Here is a 13,285-nt window from a genome sequence, read left to right as displayed (position 1 = left end):
TTGTAACGCTTTTTTTCTCGAGAATGCGCAAAAACTTATCAAAAAAGCGTTTTTCTTTTCATATTTTCTTCAGCAAGCCTAACAAAGTGGTAACGCTTCATCTTTTGCTTCCAGAGGTCTCTTTATTTAATCTCGGGGAAAGCAATACACGGTTATAAACCATTTTGCATTTATTTATAAATGAAATTTATTTTAAAATCCATTACCTCGTAGGACCCAGTTCTAACGTCGTTTCCTATGACGTCATATTAGTTCCTAGAAGACACTTCCGTTTCCGCTCTGGAGCTAAACTCATTCAGCCTTAAAGATTCTGATGACGTCATATCTGCTTGATGTCATCTGTCAAATCTGAAAATCAACGTCAAAGGTCAAACGTTATAAAAATATAAATATATAGTAAATAAATAAATAAATAAATAAATAAATAAATATATAAATAAATAAATAAAAGTAAATTAATATAAAGATATAAAGATTCGCAAACAATCGATGAATGTTTTTTATTTGTTTGTTTTTTTCCAGCAGTCTTCGTTTGAACACTGCAAAAGAAATTAAACAAGATGGTGTCACTACCCTGCGGGTGTTTGCTTTTTTCAACATTCAGTGTCGGTCTTATTTCGTTAAAGCAGGCATGAAAACGTGATACAATTTAAATGAACAATCGCTTGTTTTTTTCCCTTCTTTTAGCGTTTCAGATTTGGTACAAGGGACGCCCGCGAGCGTCCTTGAACTATGACGTCACGCCCGTTCATAACATCGGGATTATTTGCGACGACGGTAAAGTCTTTGGCGCGAGATATTATTACGCAGTGGATCTGGAAAACAACGTTAGTAATCCAAGACGAAGAACAGCCCAACTGTATGTCTGTCATGGATTATACTTGGTATACTAACAAAGAGGAAATAACGCCCCTCCCATTTTCCACCATTGGTCAAAGGTAATTTCACTGTAACTTAAAATAAAACAAAGCCTAATAGTGTTTTTATAAATTAAAAAAGTACGACAGGAATTATCGAGTAAAGAAAACGTTGCGCTATATGCATGTCGGTTAATCTGTATCCAACCATATTCATCTGCCATATTCAACCGTCATGTTAAATGTTCAGTATTACTGTCTCCTCACAAATATCATAATTACACAACAATATTCGAATCTGAAACAATTTATTTTAATCTTGTCAATTTCCCAAAACGTAAAAAGGTCCCTTTAAACCCCGTTTTCTAATCGAACCAGCTCATTTCATTAAATGTGTCTTGTTCTGAGAAAATCGGGCTTAATCAAGTTAATGCATGTGCGTAAAGTGTCGTCACAGATTGGCCTGTGCAGTCCGCACAGGCTAATCAGGGACGACACTTTCCGCCTTAACTGGATTTTTGAGTAGAAACTGCAGAAAGTAGCCTTTGCGGACTGCACAGGCTAATCTTGGACGACACTTTACGCACATGATTTAAGCCCAGTTTTCTCAGAACAAGACTCAAATAATAAGTGTCTGTTTCTCTTTCAGCCTCCGGTGTTTGTTAACCTTCCTGCGGTTACTTTACGTCAATAGCGGAGTCAGTGACGTCTAAAACATTGCTATATTCTCTCACAGTATCGGACCTAGGCGGTATGTGTAACATTGTGATTTTTAATTTCACAAACCATTTGCCTGATGTGGAAATATAGATCTATTTATTGTCGAAATATGCAATATGCTATAAACTCGGGTTTATTTAAGAATTTTAATAATTGCTTGGATAAAACTATTAATATATGTATGATGAAGTCATTGTTTACACGACGCCACAGCTTGTGGTTTAGGGTTTCTCAACCTTCACGCAGAGATTTGACTGGAACCATCATAGCTGGTTCAAACCCTTGCCTTCATAACCGACCACGTGATGAAAGCCTAGCCACGTGGTACAATAGTTTTACCGTTGTTATATTTACTTTTTTTAATTAAGGCAATTTTTTTTTTATTAACCTAAACTTAAACACTATTTTCAAAATATAAATGAAAATAATATAATTTTTCATAGTATAATATTTAAAAAAAATCCTACCAAATCTGGTAGGATTTTTTTGTTATGTCAGAGATGGCATGTTAGAGCAAGGAACCACAACTCTGCGTGGAGATTGAGTGTTTCTATTCCTCTTTGAATATACGTATCTTTATTCAATCTTAAAGGGAACTTTTCGCAGTTTGGTAAATTAACAAAATTAAAAAAAATTGTTTCAGATTCGCAAATTTTCGGTTTATTTATGATATTTGTGAGGAAACAGTATTACTGAACATTTGCCATGGTCTAATATAGCCATTATATGCATCTTTTGTCGATTTAAAAAACTAAAAATTATAAAGCGCGAAACAATTAAATAATTTGTTGTTGTCGTTTAAATTTGTGAAACTACGAATATTGCTTATATAACGTATAAAATACGCATGTAATGTATGCTTGGCAGGATAGGTAAGTTTGCTAATACGTTTTTACTTCAGGAATTCGGGGGTCACTGGGTCGAGCCCTGCTGCGTGCTACTTTTTTGTTAAATCCTTTTTTAATTTTTATTTTTGATTTTTTACTGGAGCTTTTAAAATTTCATGTTTACATTTATCAATATAAAGTATTTGATTACAAACTTCAAAACATGCCAAAATCTGTGAAAAGACCCCTTTAACACTACACACATTTGATCAAAATGAGTATCGTATTTTTACATATAATTATTAGTCGCCCGCATGGTCCATTTTGCCCCGCATTAATTTTTAAAGCAGAGTTCTTATTTCTATTCGTTTCATTTTGGTAAACCCTACATATTTAACGACACATACTGTTTATTGTTCTTTAAACTGTTATTAATGCAAAATGACACCATCTAATAAGCTGTATGCGCTTGGTAGATGATCAGCAAATACTTACACAATGACTTTTGTTATTTTGCACCTTACGCTCACCTCTAATATCGCAAATTAAATACCACTGTACTTGTATTGCGCTCGATCGCTCACAAGTTTCGGAAGACTATTCCGTCGATCAATTGCTCAATGTATTGTTACTAAACCCAATGCGTTCTATGTTTCTAGCAAAAGTGTGATATTTTTATTTTTTTAATTACACTTTCTTCGGATTGTTTTCGTCAAATTAAGTTGTATCAAAATGTTGTTTATGTGTAAAAAGATAATTGCGTCAATAGAAAATCACACTTTGTCAACAAAACGTAACGCTACGAAGGTGGATTTCTTCTTTTTTTGTATTCAAAGGGTAAAACTATGTCGTTTTAATATAAAAAATTACGTCTAAGATCTTCTTTATGTTTATTTCAAGTTCCACCATGTTACTTGACCGATACTGCGTTTGCCGCGGGCATTCAACCCTTGGAGCAAAGTACTGTGACACCGCAAAATACTCGTACGTGACGTCACCATTTACGTCATTGATATATATATATATAGGGTATTTGTTGGATTTGGGAAATATCGATTTTAATTCACGAGTGATCAATAAAAATATTGTTTTTTATGATCATGAGTGAATAAAAATCAATTTTCACAGAATGCAACGAATTTTCTTTTTACTTTATGCAATTTACAAATTATAATTTTTGTAAAATAACACACACGCTATTTGTAAAAAAATAGTTCCGGTAAAACAATATAAATGTCACTTTAATGATAGCGTGTGTTGATCTTATCACTTTAATCATAAGGGATAGAAACGATGCATTATTTGTGTGTGTGTATGTTTATTTTGTGTACCGGTAGTTTGCGCATATTTTATAACTTACGAGAGTACTTACCCGGGGTACTTTTAAGTAGGACATGAGCCGACAACGACCAATTTAGCAGTGTTTGCATCTCCATGCAGAGTACCTGGTGTACGCCCATAATCCGGGCGGATTCGATTTCAAAAGTTCCGGAGCCGTGAACGCCGAGAACACGTGCGGCGACTCCGTGTCCACCGTCAGAGAGACGCTGATTGTGAACATCATCAGTACGGTACGTCAAGGGCCTCTTTTTCATCGCTCTAGAGAAACAGAAGTGTGCATGTTAAAGCCTTTTAAAGTTTGTCATATGCTAGGTTTAAGTTCTAAGTAAGGTGAGATGTTAATTGCATTCTCATTGCTGAATATTTTAACTGAGATCTGGCTATATTGCAAGGAAGTAATGTTTGTCAATAAATGCTATTTAATAAATGTTTCTATGAATTGAACGCGGTTGCACTATTCGTAAATAATAATTATTCAAATAAAAATTATCGACCAGAACCAACTCATATCTTTTATATGTATCTCTCTCTGGGAAAACGGTGTCATCTCTGAAAGAAATCCACCTTATGAAGAAAGTTTCGTCACAGATTAGCCTGTGCGGACTGCACATGCGTATCTGGGATGACGTTTTACGCTTTTTCCGTAGACACCGTTGATTACTAATCATTGGGGTTCCAGTGACGTCGCCGAGGACGTTAGCGGAACGTTGACGTTAAAGACGTTGGATTTTGTTACTTTCGATAAGTCTGATGCCACCTGCTCAATGACGAGCGCTGACGGAGGACCATTCGCCGTCACTGGTTAGTTCATGATCTCTCGTATTAGTGTAGAATCATTATTTTTTGTAGGGTATTAATTTTCTTTGATTTCTTGGGTCGATCGATTTACGAATTTAACACAAACACATCTGAAAATAAACGACGCGTTTTCCTCATGCGTTTCCCAAATTCATTATTCCATGAACTGCGCTTCTATGGTATTTATTTGTTTTGTTTAAAGGAAGCCTCTTTATTAAAAATCCAGTTCAGGTGGACAGCGTCGTCCCTGATAAGCCTGTGGGAACTGCATAGGCTGATCTGAGATGACGCTTTAGCACGTGCATTAAGTCCAGTTTTCGCAGAATGAGACGTATATAAGCTCACGCACAGACGTCTTTCAGGCAACCAAATCGTAAAGACGGCTGGAGCTCTGGACTTTGAGACAAAGGCAACGTATAATCTTGACGTCACGTGCACTGACGACCTTCTTCAAACCACGGATACTTACGTCGTCAAAGTCCAAAACGTCGTGAGTAACGTTGATATTAACGTATTGAGTAACGTTGATATTTACGTGTTGAGTAAATCTTGATATTTACGTCGTGAGTAGCGTTGATATTTACGTCGTGAATAACGTTGATATTTACGTCGTAAAAAAACATTGATATTTACGTCGCGATTAACGTTGATTTGTACATCCTCACGAGAGCGTCTTTCTGATAAAATTGGTTTTAATGCATGCGCATTAAGTGTCGTTCAAGATTAGACAGTGCCTGTGCACGAAACGACACTTCAAGCAAATACATTTACCCATTTATGCCTAGTGGACTCTCCCATCCTTCTAAATTGGATCATTTTATTTCCAAAAATAGGGATGTCGAGTATATTTATTTCTATATTTAGAATATTTCTTACAGAAATTCCTTTAAGCAAACAGCGCAGACCCAGATGAGACGCCGCATCAAGCGGCGTCTCATCTGGGTCTACGCTGTTTGCCAATGTCTTTTTAAAGACTCTAGGCATAAATGGTTTTAGTCAAGTTCCAAACGAAACCCAATGTATACTGTATCATTTAAGGGTCCAAAGATAACGAGTTTGCCGACGGCGTCTACTCTGGACGAGTGGCAGACTGCGGAAAAGCTACTCACGACGTTGACGTTAGCGGAGGACGCGGCTGACTGCGTTTAAACGTCACCGACGTATAACGAGTTTAACGTCAAATACGAGCCCGCCACAAAAGTTTTAAAACAGTATATACCTATTTATTTTGGCTCTACTGCATAAAACACCTCAGGCTTAATTAAACGCTATTGAGTTTGTTTTCTGCGTAACTTGGTGTCTCTGAGACTGGGGATCAAAAGAAAGCTTCCGCAGTGGTATTCGAACCCATGACCTCTCAGTCGCTAAGCGGACACAATATCCATTACGCCACGTCCATCTATACATACAGGATAGGCTTACATTTTTCTTCTATTTTTAGAAACATTGATGAACATAATTTCAGTATAAACAGTATTTTTATGTCGTCAGTTTACGTTATAAGTATTACCTTTCAGTAATTATCATATTCTTGCATCTAGTGACGTCATTCAAGTTCTACTTATTTAAACAACTTCTTTATGACGCCATATCCACTATTTTCAGTATGTATAATATTAAAATCGCCAAAAGACAAAATTGAAGTATATTTATAGAACAGAATAGGACAGTTTATTTGATGTAAGCATCAGAAACTTGCATGTACAAAAACAAACATGCGTTTGCAGATAATACAAAACATACATTCTTTTGAAGACATGCCAGTAAATTAAAATAAATAAACATGTTTTCTTGAGAATGTCCCATATTTATGACGTCTTTACGACTGCACGATTTCTTTCAGTATGGGTGATCTACTACGTCAGCGAGGCGGTTGCGGGGCGGTCGCTTAGCTACGACACGAACCCCTTTTACAACCTGCACATTGAGTACAGCGACGCCGCAGGGGTCAAAGGGGCGGAGAAGATTTTCACCGTCCATATTAACGATAACAGAGCACCGACGAGCGACAACCTTAGCAGTAAGCCGAACAACAAATGCTTGATTAAGGACGCCTTGCGAGAATTCTTCAGCGTTATTTAGATACTTTAAAAATAAATTCTAGTATTACTTATATAGTATTGTATCAACTTTGATCCATCTTTGTATTGCGCATTATGTCTTTTTGTTTGCCAAACGACGTTACTTTACTGTATTACGTTGACGTCACTTCTTGTGTTTATGCTTCGAATCATACTACTGATGACAGCTATGGCCGAAACATGATTTATGTTTAAGATATCAAAAAAAAACGTGATTGTTAAAATTAAAACGTGTTTATGAAATTTATTGATTTAATATAATTCCTTTAGTCTCCCGATATAACGTCTTACGGTTTGTTTTAATTAAAATCGTTTAAACAGCTTTGTGTGCCTTATACGATATGGTAATCACGTGACAAAAAAGATGGTGACGTCCATGCCGAGACAGGAATTTTTCGCCGTTTTATACGCTTTAATACTTGTATTAATTGTTTAAATGCCGCTCACTTTCCTACCATATCAGCAAGAGGGCAGGAGCTGTACTTTTGTGACCCGCTAAGACATTTCACAGCGTAAAGTCGATGTATAGCGCGAATATTAATACGTTATTCACGCTTATCCATTTATTGCCGATATGGCTTGAAAGTGAGGGACATTTTAACAATTAACAAACGTAATAAATGGTATACTACGGAATCCGGATAATGCCATCTACTAGTATAATCTCGCCCTTCTTTCAGCAAAGGCGACACTAGACACACAAAGTGATACACGATATTTTGCGCGACAGTCTCGGTGACGCACGATATATTTAACACGATATATCGCGTTTGTGTAGGTAGTCCAAAAGGCAATATATCGTGTTAAATATATCGTGCGTCGCCGCGACTGTCGCGAAAAATATCGTACGTTGCCGCGACTGGCGCGAAAAATATGGTGCGTTGCCGAGACTGTCGCGACAAAATATCGTGCGTCGCCGCGACTGTCGCGAAAAATATCGTGCTTCGCTTCGTGTGTCGTGTTCAAAGGGCGACACTAGACACACGAAGCAATACACGATAGTTTGCGCGGCAGTCGCGGCGACGCACAATATTTGTACTGTTCAAAGGATTCCGTAGTATACGACATCGTAAACTACATGTCAAGGCATGAACGTCGCCATCATGTTTGTCACGTGATTATCCCATCTGCCTATATGACTAACATTTTATATTGGTGCAAGCAAAAGATGTTAGGATTTCTTATAACAAATTCTTTCTGAAATTTTCCAAATCAAACACATAAGATTTACCCAATGAGCTTTTTTATTTTTACCATGAGATTTCCTGTTTTACATAGTTTTACAGACATTGTGTTTAATTATCCTCGCTCTAGGAGAACGTGTCTCAATGCATGTGCGTTTAGTGCTTTCCCGGAAAAGCCTGTGCAGTCCGCACAGCTTTATAAGGGACGACACTTTGCGCTGGCACCGGATTTGAAGTTCTTTAAACGAAAAACACAATAACAGCGGAAAGTTTCGTCCTTGATAAGCCTGTTCGGAGGACTAGTTTTATAGAATCAACCTTATTTTGGATCACGATGCCATTGAGTTGCTTTAAGAATCTTCAAACTGTTTTATTGAGTCTTCAAACGATTTTACCTGTCGTCATTGGGTTGTCTATTACAGAACTTAGCCTCGTCGCAAAAGACTTCTGCGCTACCGACACCGTGTTTACCGCTACCGGAAGTGACGTGGAAAACGATAACGTCATCTACAGTATGCTGTCCTGTACCCCGAATGCCACGTGCCCATTCATCATGTCTCCGAGTAGGTTGTTCAGTAAGCATTTTACGCGGAGTGAATCATTTACGCGGTAAAGAAGTGTATAAAGATTTTCGCCCTGTTATGGAAACGCCCCATAGTTGATCTAAGAGTGTGCTTTAGATTTAATAACCATAAAAAGTGGTTCGATTCAAAAATTAGCTTTTGGGGAATACGAGTTAACATAAATGCACTGAATAATGTATCACAAAAAGCCATTCACTGTAAAAGTATTTTAATTTTTTTTTTTTAATGATTCCGTGGGTTGACCAATTTATTTTCGTCAGCACACAATTTCGTCATAAAAATGACTATTTCGTTAGCACATAAATTCTGTATTTTTTGAATTTGAAAAAATGCGTTCAACACAGCGACGCAATTTAATTTTTTTCCCCAAATCCAAAATCTACGATGTAAAGTGTCCATAAAAAGGTTATTTATTGAAATATATACGAATTATCAATTACAACGGCGGTACTCTATAGTCTCCGCCTATTGAATTTGCTTAAATTGCTTTCTTTACTTTTTTGTGGTTCGGTAAAATTTGAAAATGTATTGTACTAATATTTATTATATTGCGTACAACTATCTTCATTTTCATATCTTAAAAACAGATGGTATTTGCCGCATAAATCTTCAAATAATTAATGATAGCTTGTGTACAAGCATAATCTATTGCGCAATTCTAGATGGAACCATAGTAACGAACGCGGATCTTCATTCGTACCCTAACAACTCGTTCCAACTCTCGGTTGTGGCAACAGACAAGTATAACAAGAATCCGACTCCGTACACCGTCATTGTAGAAATAACTGGTCAGTACATTGAGACAACTAGGTAAGTGTTGGATACATTAATTTAGCGAGGATAACAAAACCGAAACTACAAACATTGGCGACGTAAATGCTAACGTATCCGTTTTAGACACAGTTACCGGATATATTCTAGTTTTGTCAATGTTTCTCTGCCTTTGAAGAAAAAACAGATGGAAAAATAAAACCAAAACACGAACACCCACAACTGACGAAAGGAAACAAATCAAATCGACGACAAGATTTGTACTTGTGTTCGCTGTTTATGTCATGGTATTTAATTTTGTCAATGCATGTGAAATGTACCATTTAATGTCGAGATTCGTCTTATAGCTACGAATCGCTCCGACCGGTTTCGCATTAAAATATTTCTTTCTGTCATTGTTTGCCTTTTCACCTTGATTATTGGAGGGGAAGTTATTGTGATTAAGTAACAAGGAATGAGTTTGAAATCATGATTGATAAAGCGCTTGATTTAAACAAGAACGTCATCATGCTTGGGGACATAAATGAAGACCAATTTAAACACAATCTTGTCGTACCATTAAGAATTACAAAATCAAGTTACGAATATTATTTTAACATCGGTTCGTATCAATTTTTATTGAGTTCTTTTCGCGTATTAAAGATCTTTGCGGTGCTTATATAGAATGGTTTTCGGGTTTGTTTAACAAAGCGCATTTTTTCCAATCAAAGCGGCGTATACAGTCTATCTGTCAAAAAACAATGGCGGCGCCCAGAGAGCGTCCTAAAAACTGCAAAGCGTTCAAAAACACGCTTTTAACATATTGTACGCAAAGTGAGCCAAAGTTAAATGTTTAGAAAGACATTATAGAAAAGATCTTATACGATGTTGTGTGTTCAGTTGCCGACACAGTCGGAAAAGCTAAACAAAAACGCGACACGACGGGTCCAAACTTAAACACAAAAAATAACATTGAACGAGTGGAAGGGACAAGTCCCGTGGCTAATCGTTGAAAAGATTGAAGGGGAGACCTGTTTTAAATGTGAAATATGTAAAAATTCATCTAAGGCATGCAATCAAAACACTGTTTGGGCATATGAAGGTATTGGAAAAATAAAATTGTATAGTACTGAAAAGACACTGTTGAACTCGTATAAATAAAGTTGCTAGTATGTTTTTTTTTGTTTTTTTTGCATGAAAATAACCATTATTATTTCTTTTTAGGTCATTTAGAAAAAATAAGAATTATTTTCCAAAACTTAGTAGTAACGTTAAGAATAAAATTTCAGAGTTAAGAATTCTTTTTGAAAATCTGGTAGTAATTTAAGAATGTCACAAAACCTTATCTGGGGCTCTGATCTAGCCTTATTACCGAAAACAAATATGGAATATGTTCAATAAATATTTTAATTGATGCAGCAAGTCTTTCATAGCATTTCAAACCTCATTCACTTAGTAAAATAGTAAAAGTTACACCAACACAACATTTTATCTTTATTTTAATAACAACTTGTTTACAATGCAAACATACGCCCGATATTATTCAACTTACTAATGGAACATGACACTTATCCGATTGCAGCGAGAATACAGTCATAAGAATGTGTCCTAATTCAAACTACACTGTTATACACAATACAATTTCAACTGCTACCATAAGACCAGATCGTCAGATTCTACGGTGAAAACAATTTGTGCAATGTAACCTTTTCTTTTGCTTTGCTCTAATCGATAATTCACATCTTTCGCCATAAACGATTCGTTATCAAGTTTATGTTTTGAGCATTTCTCAACAAAATACACGCAAATTGATGTCGATTGCAACATATATTGTGTTTGTAACAATGTATTAGGTTGATTGAACTCGATTTTATAGACATTCGTGATACATATTTTTTTACATTGTTTTTGCCTTAGAACAAAAAGAACTATGAGCTGTACGTATGTACTCATAAACGCTCAGAGCATTCAAGAAGAACTTCAACGATAAAGCATAAGCTTTCTAAAGCAAAAGGTAAATTTCCGACGTCATTTTATGTAATTAACAGTAAATACTAAATATACGTCTCGTTGTGATTCACATCCATACGGTATTTTTCACACCTATCAGTCTATATATTATCAGTGGGACGAAACGTCCAATGCCTCCCTACACAAATATCAGAGGCACGAACTGGTAGTGGCACGAATTATCATAGTGTCGTGCTGTGGTAAAAGGTAATGGCCTATAATTAAATATATCGTAAACAAACCATATGAATTAATTATTTAAAGGCCTTACCGAACATTCCACGCAGAATGGAGTTTTGTGTCCGTTCCTCGGAAATAAACAAACGTAATATTCCCGCGATGTTTACTGTGTCAATGTTTTATGTAGTCGTGAAAATAGCGTTTTTAACAATTCGTTACTCTGCATTTGGAACCAAAATGTTTTTTTAAACAAAGTCCTTTCTTCAAGTCAGTAACAGCGTCGTTGATATGTCTAGTTGCGATGAATCAAAAATTTTATTGAAAACAAATCATTGAAAATAACTGTGCCTAACAATATCAGTTTCCGCATATTAACATAAATGTACACAATTAGAGGCAAAATTTGCTTCCTTCATATATGTTAGGGTTATGACTGCAAAACGACAAGGGCTCATATCCGCGGAAAGAGTTTTTATTGAACGTACGGGTTTTATAACAATCTGAACACTTCGGACAGTGGGCTACACATCGCCGGTATGGCGGAATTGTCCGAGGATTCCCGATTGGGTTTTTAATAAACTATTACACAATGGTAACGAATATTGAAATAGAAAAAAATATCATATTAAATTATGTTCATACTGAACATTTTCTTGAACTTCATGATGTATTGATGAATGTACGAAGGTTTTTCTGGTCAAACAATAAAATACGGAAAGGGTCGAACACAACGGAAATGTAATTCTGTCATTTTCCTTAAAAGTATAATGTCCTTTACCGTGGTGTTAATTAAGGGCTACGTGTCAAATTGCAAGTATAATGTATCGGATTATAATCGATAATCAGGATAAATATACAGATAATTCAATAAAGATAAAGTCAATATAGGTACAGTTTACGTGTTTGTTCATTGGAGTATCGCATGTTATAAAATAGTAATTATTTCATAATTTTCTTCACATGCTTCAAAGTCATTTCGTCACACTTATGACGTCATTTTGTGTTTTGAAATGTATTGATGCATGCCACGGGAGAAAGGGTAACTTTTCAGCGAAAGGGAAACAGCTGTTGATTATTGTCTTGAAAAAGGGGCATAAAAGAAACATTCACTCGTGATCATAGAACAATAATATTTTCACTTATAGCTGCGCCATTCTTGAAAATATATTGTATATGATCTCTCGTGAAATAACAAACGATCTTACACTGACATGAACAAATATCCTCTATTTAATCTTTTTGCATAACACGTCGTTTCTGTTCGTTTATTTTCCTTTTTTAAAAACAACAAAAGCATCGGTGTATCGTTTCATCATTATATTCGATTTTGGGTACAATGAGGTAATAATATACATTTCAACAGATAATTATATTACATATAAGTTAAATGTTGATTTCATATCAATAATTCAAATTAAAATTAAACCACCAAAAGCCCCTGTATTTTTCAATTGTTCAGAAGAGTGATGACATATAGAAAAAAATCACAAATGCAAGAAGGGGCGGGTCTTACAAAGGGTTATGGGTTACATAACCCAACTGTTCGAAATAAATATGGTAAAAATGTACAACTATTAGAAGTATACATGGTAAAACTGTTTAATAACAGTATATTAACGACTTTTGAATTCTTACATGCGAGTTTATAAAACATCATGGGGATGCTGAACAGTGAATAAAACTTGGCTGGCCTGGTTATGAAATTCACTACAATCCAAACACTTGTTCTGAATCAAACCCGTTTTGCTTCAGGGTCAGTTAAATCCTGATAATCACAAAAACAAGATATTAACAACAGTAAGTACATTTTCAAAACAGAGCGAGTAAATCGAATCAATGTGTGATTAATATTTATGTATACATTTACAAAAACATAGTTGCGTGTATTTCATAATTCTAAAATTAGCGCATTTGCAGGATGAGGCGGGTTTACAGGATGTTGGGTTCGAGTGG

At 35.7% G+C, this 13,285-nt stretch overlaps 3 long non-coding RNA genes across 3 annotated transcripts in view; 1 reads left to right on the top strand and 2 right to left on the bottom strand.

Annotated features, from left to right (window-relative positions):
- Positions 1-180: 180 nt before the first annotated feature.
- LOC127864262 (uncharacterized) lies at positions 181-11,513 on the bottom strand. The gene is made up of 3 exons (XR_008041656.1): positions 11,424-11,513; positions 3,850-4,003; positions 181-348 (listed from the first exon to the last, which is right to left on the bottom strand). It is a non-coding gene; the product is annotated as an uncharacterized LOC127864262 (long non-coding RNA).
- On the top strand, positions 1,518-3,982 carry LOC127864268 (uncharacterized). Its single transcript, XR_008041662.1, has 3 exons — positions 1,518-1,608; positions 3,305-3,388; positions 3,845-3,982. It is a non-coding gene; the product is annotated as an uncharacterized LOC127864268 (long non-coding RNA).
- A 1,166-nt stretch (positions 11,514-12,679) lies between the features above and the next one.
- The window catches only part of LOC127864270 (uncharacterized), a 6,166-nt gene continuing 5,560 nt past the window's right edge, over positions 12,680-13,285 (bottom strand). Inside the window, exon 3 of the long non-coding RNA XR_008041664.1 lies at positions 12,680-13,097. This is a non-coding gene — a long non-coding RNA (uncharacterized LOC127864270). The remainder of the gene's footprint in view (positions 13,098-13,285) is intronic.

This window comes from Dreissena polymorpha, chromosome 1 (genome assembly GCF_020536995.1).
Source record: "Dreissena polymorpha isolate Duluth1 chromosome 1, UMN_Dpol_1.0, whole genome shotgun sequence".
Lineage (NCBI taxonomy): Eukaryota > Metazoa > Mollusca > Bivalvia > Myida > Dreissenidae > Dreissena > Dreissena polymorpha.
The sequence above is the reverse complement of the archived record's forward strand: the minus strand, read 5'-3'. Positions and strand labels throughout refer to the sequence as shown.